At 35.9% G+C, this 10,514-nt stretch overlaps 1 non-coding gene across 1 annotated transcript; it reads right to left on the bottom strand.

Annotated features, from left to right (window-relative positions):
* Positions 1 to 8,762: 8,762 nt before the first annotated feature.
* Positions 8,763 to 8,843, bottom strand: LOC118612072. Its single transcript, XR_004954780.1, has one exon. It is a non-coding gene; the product is annotated as a small nucleolar RNA SNORD115 (small nucleolar RNA).
* Positions 8,844 to 10,514: the final 1,671 nt, after the last annotated feature.

Here is a 10,514-nt window from a genome sequence, read left to right as displayed (position 1 = left end):
CCTGAGCCTATTAGAGAGCATTTTCTCACTCGGAGTCCACGTCAGAGCTGGCAGCACTATGTGTCACCTGTTTATGTGCCGGAGCAGTTTTCTCAGGTGTAGAATGTGTTATGTCCAGAGTCCCCAGAAGCCAACCAGACTTGGGCTTCCTTCTCATGGTAGGAGGCGCAGGATGCAGCAATTTGTCTTTTACTTAGGATGAGGCATTAGACTATGACACAAGCCCTGAATGCAGAAAGCTTTACTGAATTGGCACATCCATGAATCTTAATAGAGTTTATCCCCTACCCTCTGGAGTACACATGTCTTAACAAGGCCTCTAGCATATTAGAGTATATTATGACAGAGGGCAGGAGGGTTAGTAAAGCCCTGAGGCAATCTGTAAAGAAATGTTTTTACTCAGTCCATGTGAATGTGAACAATATCTGATCCTCTTTTCCAGTTGGAATGGAAAAAAAAAATGTATCTGCCAAACCGATAGCAGACACCATGTACCTGAGGCCTTCTTTGTCTGATCCACTAAGGACTCTAGGTCCAGTAGAGAAACTACAATCAGGGATGCTGCCTGGTTGAGCTTATGGTAGTCAGCATTCATCCTCCTAGGTCCATCAGGTTTCTGCAGGGACCAAAGTGTCAAATTAAATGGAAATATGATAGAGACTACCTGTATTAGTTTTTTGAGGCTGCCTTAACAAATTACCACAAACTTGGTGGCTTAAAACAATACAAATGTATTCTTCACATATCCGGATGCCAGAAACCCCAAATCAATGTATTGGCAGGGCTGTACACCCTCCAGAGGTGCTAGAGAAAAACTCATTTTGTTCTTTGTCTCTTCTTGCTTTTGGTGATTTCTAGTTTCTCTGTAAGATGTGTAGCCACATTTCTTTGCCTTGTCTTCACATTGTTTTCTCCTTTTCTCTAGATTTTCACCTCATCTATTTCCTATAAGGATGTTTCCCATAAGGTTTAGGGTCCACCTATATAATCCAAGATCATCTCATTTCAAGATCTTTAACTTAATTACATCTGCAAAGACCCTTTTTCCAAACAAAGTTATATTTACAGGATCCAGAGATTTGAAAGTTCACATATATTTCGGGGTTGGGATAGCATTCAACACACTACACCACACTACTGCATCCTTAAAGTCCTAAAGGAAGGCTCTCCTCTCTGTCACTTCCCGTAGGACACAATATTATCTTTAGTTTGCTATCTCGGCTCGGGGTTTGGAAGGGCAGTTTCAGAGGATTCTACTTAGCCTTTCCCACTATAATAGCTCTCCACAGGCCAAGGAACCGATGTGAGTATTACTCCAACAACTACTTGTATAAATTTTAATCATACATTTGGGAACCAGGGAAAAGACTGTTAAGACTACACAGTCTAGAAGTCATTGACGACTTTAGTCAGGACTTCATTTATTAACCTTCCTTCTAAATCTCACTTTAATGAGGAACCATAATGATACATTGGGTCTCCAGTTATAACATCAACTAAGACTTCTTCCAGATAATACTTAAAATATTTGAGTGTTTACTTTTCCCAAGTATACGTCACTCAGGCAAACGGATACAAATGTCTTTGGATCAGACTGGGAGAATCATTAGAGTATATATACTTTTGTGGAGTTGTAGGGTTCTTCCTTCGGGGACCTGGACACTACTTTAATCAACAGATTCTAAATCTGAAAATCTGCTCCGGTCCTAGAAATGAGTAAGAAATTGTGACTTATTGACAGCAACCACCCTCAGCTTCCTTGCTTTTCTTTGGCTGCAGGTACCAAGTAGCATCCTTGTTGGCTGTCCTATTTTACCTCCAGGGATGTCGTTCTCTGTGGATCAAATCTATAACTACCTGTGAGCCAAGGCCCATTGGATGCTTCTCCTACCATGCCAGTCACAGCAATTTTGGCCTCCTGGCTTCTGGTGGCCAAGTGCTACCACCCGGCCTTTATAACTTTGGAGAATATAATGGTATAATGAGCTCAGCCTGGGGCTTCCTGTCTTCCCATCAGCCCCGGTGCAGATGAGCCACCGCTGAGCTTCTTAGTTATGTTGGTGTCACTCTCACCAGCACATTCCTCATGGTTTCAGTGAATAATATATCCTCTGGACCATCTCATGGAGCATAATCTTCTGGTGAGTCTCCCGGCTGCACATAAAACATTCATTTCAGTTCACCCTGAGGTTTTTCATTCTTTCTGCTACGTTCTGACAAGACATCTCAGCCATTTCTTCTTTGCTTAAGATTGGTTGTTACCTTTTCCAGGCTTCCAAGGGCCACGCTAGCTGTGAGTTTTCCCATTCTCTTGGTCTGTGCCAGGGTGTTAAGTCTCATTCATGTCCCAAGAAAGTGTCTTCACATCAGTGAATGCTCATTTATTTAATTCTAGTTTCCTTTATCTATATACTTAAAATTCCAACCCTAGGTGTCCCCCTTGGCTTCTGCTCTTTGTGCATTTTTTTCCCCCAAATGAACTCAACATGCACAGAAACTGAGATGAAATTTTCTAATATTTCAGTTAAGGAAAAATTTCCTCAAATTACAATCTGATCAATTTTAAGTATAAAAAACAGATTTTTCTTTCTTTACTTTTTTATTTTTTATTTTTTAAAATTTTTAATTAAGTTTTTTGGGGTACATTGGTCAATGCAATTATGTAATTTTCAGGTGTACATTATAATTTACATCTGTGTATTCTACTGTGTGTTTCCCACCCAAAGTCCATTTTCCTTCAGCTACCATATATCTGATCCTTTGTATATATTTGGATATTAGGCCCTTATCAGAGGCATTGCTTGTAAATATATTTTCCCATTTGGATGGTTGTCCCTTTACATTATTGATGATTTCTTTTGTTGAGCAGAAGTTTCTTTGTTTGAGATAGTCCTATTCATTTATTTTTGCTTTTACTTCCCTTGTCTTTGAGGTCAAATTCATAAAATCCTTTTTAAGTCCACAATCCTTTAGCTTAGTTCCTATGTTTTCTTCTATGCATTTTATTGTTTCTGTTCTTATATTTAGGGCCTTAATCCAGTTTGAGTTAATTTTGGTGTGTGGTGATAGACAACAGCCTAGCTCATTCTTTTGCAGGTGGCTTTTCAGTTTTCTCAGCACCATTTATTGAAGAGGTTTTTCTTTTTCTACTGTATGTTTTTGGCTTCTTTGTCAAAATTTATTTGCCCATATAAATGTGGGTTTACTTCTGGACTCTTGATTCTGTTCCACTGGTTCGTGTGTCTGTTTTGCTGCCAATATCATGCCACTTTGATTACTGTCACTTTGTAGTATAATTTTAAGTTGGGCAGAGTGGTGCCTCTAGCCTCATTCTTTTTTCTCAGGATGGCTTTGGAAGTTTGGGGTCGTTTGTACTTCCGTACAAATCTGATGATTTTTCGTTCTATTTTTTTTTTAAATGCTGATGGGATTTGATGGGGGTTGCATTAAATCTGTATAATGCTTTACGTAATATGGTCATTTTAACTATGTTGATTCTTCCAATTCAAGAACATGAAATATCTTTTCATTTCTTTGTATCTTCTTCGATTTCTTTTAATAGGGTCTTGTAGTTTTCATTATATAGGTCCTTCAAATGTTAGACTTATTCCTAGGTATTTTATTCTTTTTGTTGCAATTGCAAATGGAGTTATTTTTTCCACTTCTTTTTCTGACACTTCGTTATTAGAGCAGAGGAACACTATAGATTTTTGAACTTTGATTTTGTATCCAGAGACTTTACTGTATTTGCTCATCATTTCTAGTAGTGTTCTTGTGGAGTCTGTAGGGTTTTTTATAGAGAGAATCATGTCATCCACAAATAGTGACAGTTTGACTACTTCGTTTCCTATTTGGATGCCTTTTATATCTTTCTCTTGCCTGATTGCACCTGCTAGGATCTCCAATGTTATATTGAATAACAATGGCAATAGTGGACAGTCTTGCTTTGTTCCTCATCTTAAAGGGAAGATTTTTAGTTTTTCCCCATTAAGTATAATGTTGGCTGAAAGTTTGTCATATATGGCCTTTATTATGATAAGGTACTTTCTTTCTATAGCTATTTTATTAAGTGCTTTGGTCATAAATGGATGCTGTATCTTGTCGAAGGCCTTTTCAGCATCTATTGATATGATCATATGATTCTTATTTTTAATTTGTTTACATGGTATAACACATTAATCGATTTGTGTATGTTGAACCATCCCTGTGCCTCTGGGATGAAGCCCACTTGATCGTGGTGTATAATCTTTTTAATATGTTGCTTTTCTTGGTTTGCTAGTATCTGATTTAGGATTTTGCATCTGTGTTCTTGAGAGATATTGGTCTGTAGTTTTCTTTTTTCTGTGTTATCTTTACCAGGTTTTGGTATCAGAGTAATATTGACCTTATAAAATGAGTTGGGAAGTATTGCCTTCCCTTTGATTTTTTGGAAGAGTTTGAGTAGAATAGGTATTAAATCTTCTCTGAATGTTTGGCAGAATTCCCCAGTGATGCTATCTGATCCTGGACTTTGATGTTTTGGTAGGTTTTTGATGGTTGTTCCAATTTCCATACTGCTGATTGGTCTATTTAGATTTTCCATTTCTTCTTGTTTCAGTCTAGGAAGGTTGTATTTTTCTAAGTACTAGTCCATTTCTTCTAGGTTATTAAATTTGGTGTTATACACTTTTCATAGTATTCTTCTTTGAACCTTTGTATTTCTGCAATGTCAATCATAATTTCACCTCTTTCATCCCCAATTTTGTTTATTTGTGTCTTTTCTCTTTTTTCTTTAGTGAGTCTAGCCAGGGTTTGTCGATTTTATTAAACTTCTCAAACAACCAGCTCCTTGTTGTATTTAATTTTTCTAACTTTTTTTTTTGTTTTCAATTTCATTTATTTCTGCTTTAATTTTGATGATTTCTTTCCTTCTACTGATTTTTCTCTTCATTTGTTCTTCCTTTTCTAGTTGTTTAAGGTGAAGCATTAAGTTATTATTTGGATGCTCTCTTGTTTTTGGAGATAGGCCTGTAATGATATGAATTTTCCTTTATGACCACTTTTGCCATGTCCCAAAAGTTTTGATATGTTGCGCTATCATTATCATTTGTTTCTATGTATCTCTCCATCTTCCTTTTTTATTTCTTCTCACACCATTATTCTTCAGTAGCATGTTGTTTAATCTCCGTGTATTTTTGATTCTTCCCGATTCCTTTTCATAGTTGATCTCTAGTTTCAAAGTATTATGATCAGAGAATATAGTTAGTATGATTTCAATCCTCTTATATTTGTTGATCAGAGTATTATGATCAGAGAATATAGTTAGTATGATTTCAATCCTCTTATATTTGTTGAGGTTATCTCTGTATCCCAGTATGTGCTCAATTCTTGAGAATGTTCCATGTGCACTAGAGAAGAATGTATAAGCAGCTGTTTGGAGATGGAAGGCTCTGTAAATGTCAATTATGTCAAGTTGGTCTAATGTGCCTTGTAAGAACGTTTTTTCCTTATTGATATTCTGTTTGGGCGATCTGTCCATAACCGATGATGGGGTATTTAGGTCCCCTACTATGATAGTGTTTTGGTCTGCTTCTTAGTTCTGTTAGTAATTGCTTTACATATTTCGGAGCTCCCTGTTTGAGAGAATAGATATTAATAAGTGTTATGTCTTCTTGGTGCATGATTCTCTTTATCATTATGAAGTGTCCCTCAGTATCTTTCTTTACCTTTTTTATTTCGAAGTCTATTTCATCTGATGCTAGTACCGCTACTCCCACTTTTCTGTGAATGCCATTTGCTTGAAATATCATTTTCCACCCTTTCACTTTGAGTCGATATTTATTTTTGGAGCTGGATGTGTCTCCTGGATACAGCATATGATTGGGTTTTGGTTTTTGATCCATTCTGCCACTCTTTGCCTTTTTACTGGTGAGTTCAATCCATTTACATTTAGAGTGATTATTTAAATATGAGGTCTTCTTATAACCATTTTATCTTTTGTTTTCTTGTAGCTCGATTTTTCCATTGCTTCTTTGTCCTCGTGTTTTTGTTTTCTTTATTTTGATTGGCTTTTGTGGATTTTCCCTCTGGTTCTTCTTGTTTTATGTTATATACTTCATTTCTGAATTTTTGGTGTGCGGTTACTATTACAAATATGTAAAGAATAGTTTATATGTATATATGTACATATATATGTACATATATACATATATGTATGTATACACACATAAACATATGTATATATGTATATATACATATAAACTATTCTTTATATATATGCATATATATACATATATGTGTGTCTTTGTGTATATATATATGTGTGTATATATATATACACACACATATATATACATATATATATATATACACATACAATCATCCATTTTCTTCTGTGTGTACCTTATCTCCATTCCCCTTTGTGAATTTAGATCTTTGAATCCTCCTCTTTTCAGTCATCATTGTCTCAATTTGTCCCTACGTATGCTGAACGTTCATTACTATCTTGTTATAACAATTCTCTTATTATTATTTAAGCTTATAATGTCCAGTTCTTAGTAAAGGCTGCACTCCTCTGCTTCTATTTGCCTGATAGTCACTTTACTGTAATTATGGTTTTTTTTTTTTTCATTTTGTTTTAGGTGAATTGACCTCTTTCAGTATTTCCTGTAGTGCAGGCCTCATAGTGGAGAATTCCCTCAATTTTTGTATGTCTGGAAAAGTCTTAATTTCTCCTTCATATCTAAAGGATAGTTTTGCTGTATACTTTATTCTAGTCTGGTAGTTCCTTTCACTTAATAGTTTAAATATTTGATTCCATTCCTTTCTGGCTTGTAAGGTTTGTGCTGAGAAGTCCAAGGATAATCTAATGGATTTACCTTTATAAGTTACCATTTTTTTCTCCCTGGGTGCCTTGAGAATTCTGTCTTTGTCATTGATTTTTGATAATTTTAATACGATGTGTCTTGGTGAAGGCCTTTTTGGGTAGAGATAATTGAGTGTTCTGTTGACTTCTAGAATTCCAAGCTCCAGCTCATTCCTTAGATTGAAAATCTAAGGAATTTGTCTGAAAATGCTTTCTAATCCCTGTTCCTTTTCCTTGCCTTTAATAATACCCATTATTCTTATGTTTCCTCTCATAATGATATCAGCTAATTCTTAAATTTCTCTTTCATTATTTTTCATGTTTCAATTTTTCTCTTCTTTTGATTTATTTCTAGATTTCTTCGATATCACTGGTCCTTTCCTCCATTTGGTCGACTCTATTTCCCAAGCTTGTTATTTCATCTTTCAACTCTTACAGTGTGTTTTTTATCTATAGAAGTTCTATTTGGTTTTTCTTTTAGGGTTTCAACCCCTTGCTCTGCTCATCTAGTTGTTTTTTCAATTTCTGAAAATCTTGGTTTGAGTGTTTTGGATTTCATTGAGTTTTTTTTCAGAAGTATCATCCTGAATTCTGTCATTTAAGTCACATATTTTTCTATGTCTGTAAGCTTATTTTCTGAAGATTTTTCTCTTTCTGAGATTCCTTGTTACCTTGGTTGTTTATGGTGTTTAATGGACTATTTCTTTTCCTGGGCATTAATGGAAGCGAATTCCACCTTTTATTCCAGAAAGAAGATTTATTATATAAAGGTCTGTCTTTAGCCTATTGCAAAGAAGATGCTTTTCTTTTGGTTTCCAGTAGGTGGCGTCTAAGCCTCTTGGTCCCTGCATTATATAAAGTCTTAATAATGGTTTTTAAATTTTCTTGTAGATATTTAATCATACTTGCTAGCCTCAGTTTCAGTCCCTGTCAGTGCCAGCGACACTCTTGGCAGTATATGCTCTGATTCCCCTGGGGCTCCACCGTGATCAGTCTCAGAGGGTATTGGAGGAGGATCCCTCTGGATTTGGGGTTGGGGACTTCGGCCCAGCCTCAGTTTTGCAATCCTGGCCAGCAAAAATCAGCTGTTGTTCCTCTACGGTCTCATCCTGCTTCTCCGCTTTCTGCCCTGGTGACTGGGCCCTGCAGCCAGCTGAACACAGGGAGCTCACAGCACTCCCAGGCAGGGCTGTTCAGGGAACTTGCCGCTCCTTCTCCCCTCCCCCTCATCCTACAGGGAGCTCCAGCAGCAGCTGCAAGAAGCAGCTTCTTTATTTCTCCCACTCCACCACCTGACACCCTGGGTTCTGACCTATGGTAGCTCTTATGCACAGATCCATGCTTAGACATGCTGGTGTACAGTTTGGATTTTTTTTATTGAGTTTTAGATGTTCAGCTTATTATTGTTTAAAGGGGAGATATCTGGGGATGTCTATTACTCCACCATGTTTCCAAAGATCCCAGATTTTTATTTCTATAGGAACATATCCCTTGGGACTAACACTCATGGAGAAATAAACTCTGTATTGGCATTTAGTTCTCTAAACAAGTAAAATCTATTGCCTTTGGGCAAGACTTATTATTAATTTACTGTTCTCTTTGAAATGTATCTACGATCAAAGAAATCCAGTCACTTAAGATTATTAATACCATGGTATAACACTTGGCAGAACATCTCACTTAAAGACACAATGAAAATGAAAAAGCTAAGGAATGACCCCAAATACGCCCAACTCTTAGGAAATATGGATCACTAAAGAAAATAAAGCATGAACATTTATTTTTTTACTTAGAAGTGCATAGACAAGTTAGGGCCTCATGAGATTCTTTCAAGGGATTGCCTCAAGCTCAAAATGCCACTATCTTGGAAGGAAAATAAAAATCCCCAACACCCTGTCCCAGGATTGTCATCTAGATTGGGTCTAAGAATAATGTTATCGAACATGATTCTTAGGTCATCATTTCCCTTCCAGACAACATAAATTCTCATAATTGACCCAACAAGGCCCTCCTCGCACATCCATATTCAGTCGAACCTGAATATGCTCGCCAGAGACGGATTCTGGATGTTACAACGCCAAGGTAAACATGAATTTCCATGTATCTCCTGCTGGACACCTGGCTAATGTCAGGCTGATACAGACATGTTTAGGTGGTGAGTGAGCATGTATTTTATTTAATATTTTCTTTAACCACTCCCAGTACCTCTCCATTAGTTCGCATCTGTCAGCATACACAAAAATGAGATTATTCATAAAGAAATATGCTGAAAGGAGGAAAAAGTGGATTGCTTTCAGATCATGCTGCAGGCAAGACAACTATGGAAGGAGAGAAGGAAAGAAGAGAATTGGGTAAAAAGCATCTTGGACAATTCCCAGAAATTTTCTGTCAGGCTGATTGAGAGCCCACAAGCCCCAAAGTTGCCCCATGGTAGAAATCCTAATGAAGCCAGGGATGGGTTTCAGATGAATGCCAGCAGGGCCAACACGCAAATATGCAGCTTCCTGCAGGAGATGTGAGTGGTCCATTTTCACGGCTGCCATGTCAATTATTAAAATAAAGATTGATGACAAAGCATAATTTTGTAGTGGAACAAAACTAGATTTCAATCCTTGCTCTTTAACCTTAAACAAGTTCTTCAACTTTCCTAAGTCTCAAATTTTTCTTCAGCTGTAAAATGGAGATAATAGTACCTATTTTATAGTGTCGCAGCAAGTTTAAAATGTGATGGTTATGTAAAGCCCTTAGCATGGCTCCTGGTATTTAAATGTTAGTTCTTCTAAGCATAAAGATATGAGACCTTGCATTGTCTGACCTAATGGCTGTTTCCTACTTCTGCTATAGAATGTACAAAATTCAGTCAGTCATTAAAAAAATAGGAAACTCTTATCTCATAATATGTATGAGGACTCTGTATAAACTCATTTAAATTGAATGTAAAGTATTACAGATAGGAATTATAAAAGGAATGTGAACAATATTGGTTAAATATCAGCTGAGTATCTATAATGTAATAGTAATATATTTATTATTTGATTATAGTAACATTTATGACAAGTAAGAAATGAGCTAAACTATATTTTTGGAGTTTATTAATAACTATCTCTTCCAAAAATTACAACCCACCTTCCTAACTCTTGAAATAATGTTCAACTAAAACAATAACTTTGTCTTAAATAAGCAATTCAGTCTGGTTTAGTGGTTAATTTCAAATATTGCTGAGTTTCATACTTCTTACTGTGAATTTAATATTAATGTGGATTTACTTGTTTTAATGTTTGGCCTCGTTTCTAGGATTATTACGAATAAAAATTTCAATATGTATTTTAAAATGTTTCTTCTATGTTAGATTAACTGTCTTAAGACTATTCAGATTTGAAAATGTTATGCTAATAATTATAATATAGAAATCAATTCCTGCATACTGAGAAAAACATAAAAACTAAGAAAGTAAGCCTGATGTGTAAAACATTTCTTTAACAATAATGGTACAATGGAAAATATGATGAGATTTATTTAAAATCATGACTATGTCCACTGGTGTTTAATAATTGGGGATGATTTCACCCAAATCTGAGGCTAATGATAGGCTTTCATTTAACTTATGTTGTATGAAAAAAATGTGAATAAAATTTATATGGGCTAGATTTTTCTAAGCAAAAGGTAATCA

The sequence above is a fragment of the Rousettus aegyptiacus genome, unplaced genomic scaffold, assembly GCF_014176215.1.
Source record: "Rousettus aegyptiacus isolate mRouAeg1 unplaced genomic scaffold, mRouAeg1.p scaffold_m13_p_15, whole genome shotgun sequence".
NCBI classification, from domain to species: Eukaryota; Metazoa; Chordata; class Mammalia; order Chiroptera; family Pteropodidae; genus Rousettus; species Rousettus aegyptiacus.
This window is presented reverse-complemented; position numbering and strand designations above follow the sequence as displayed.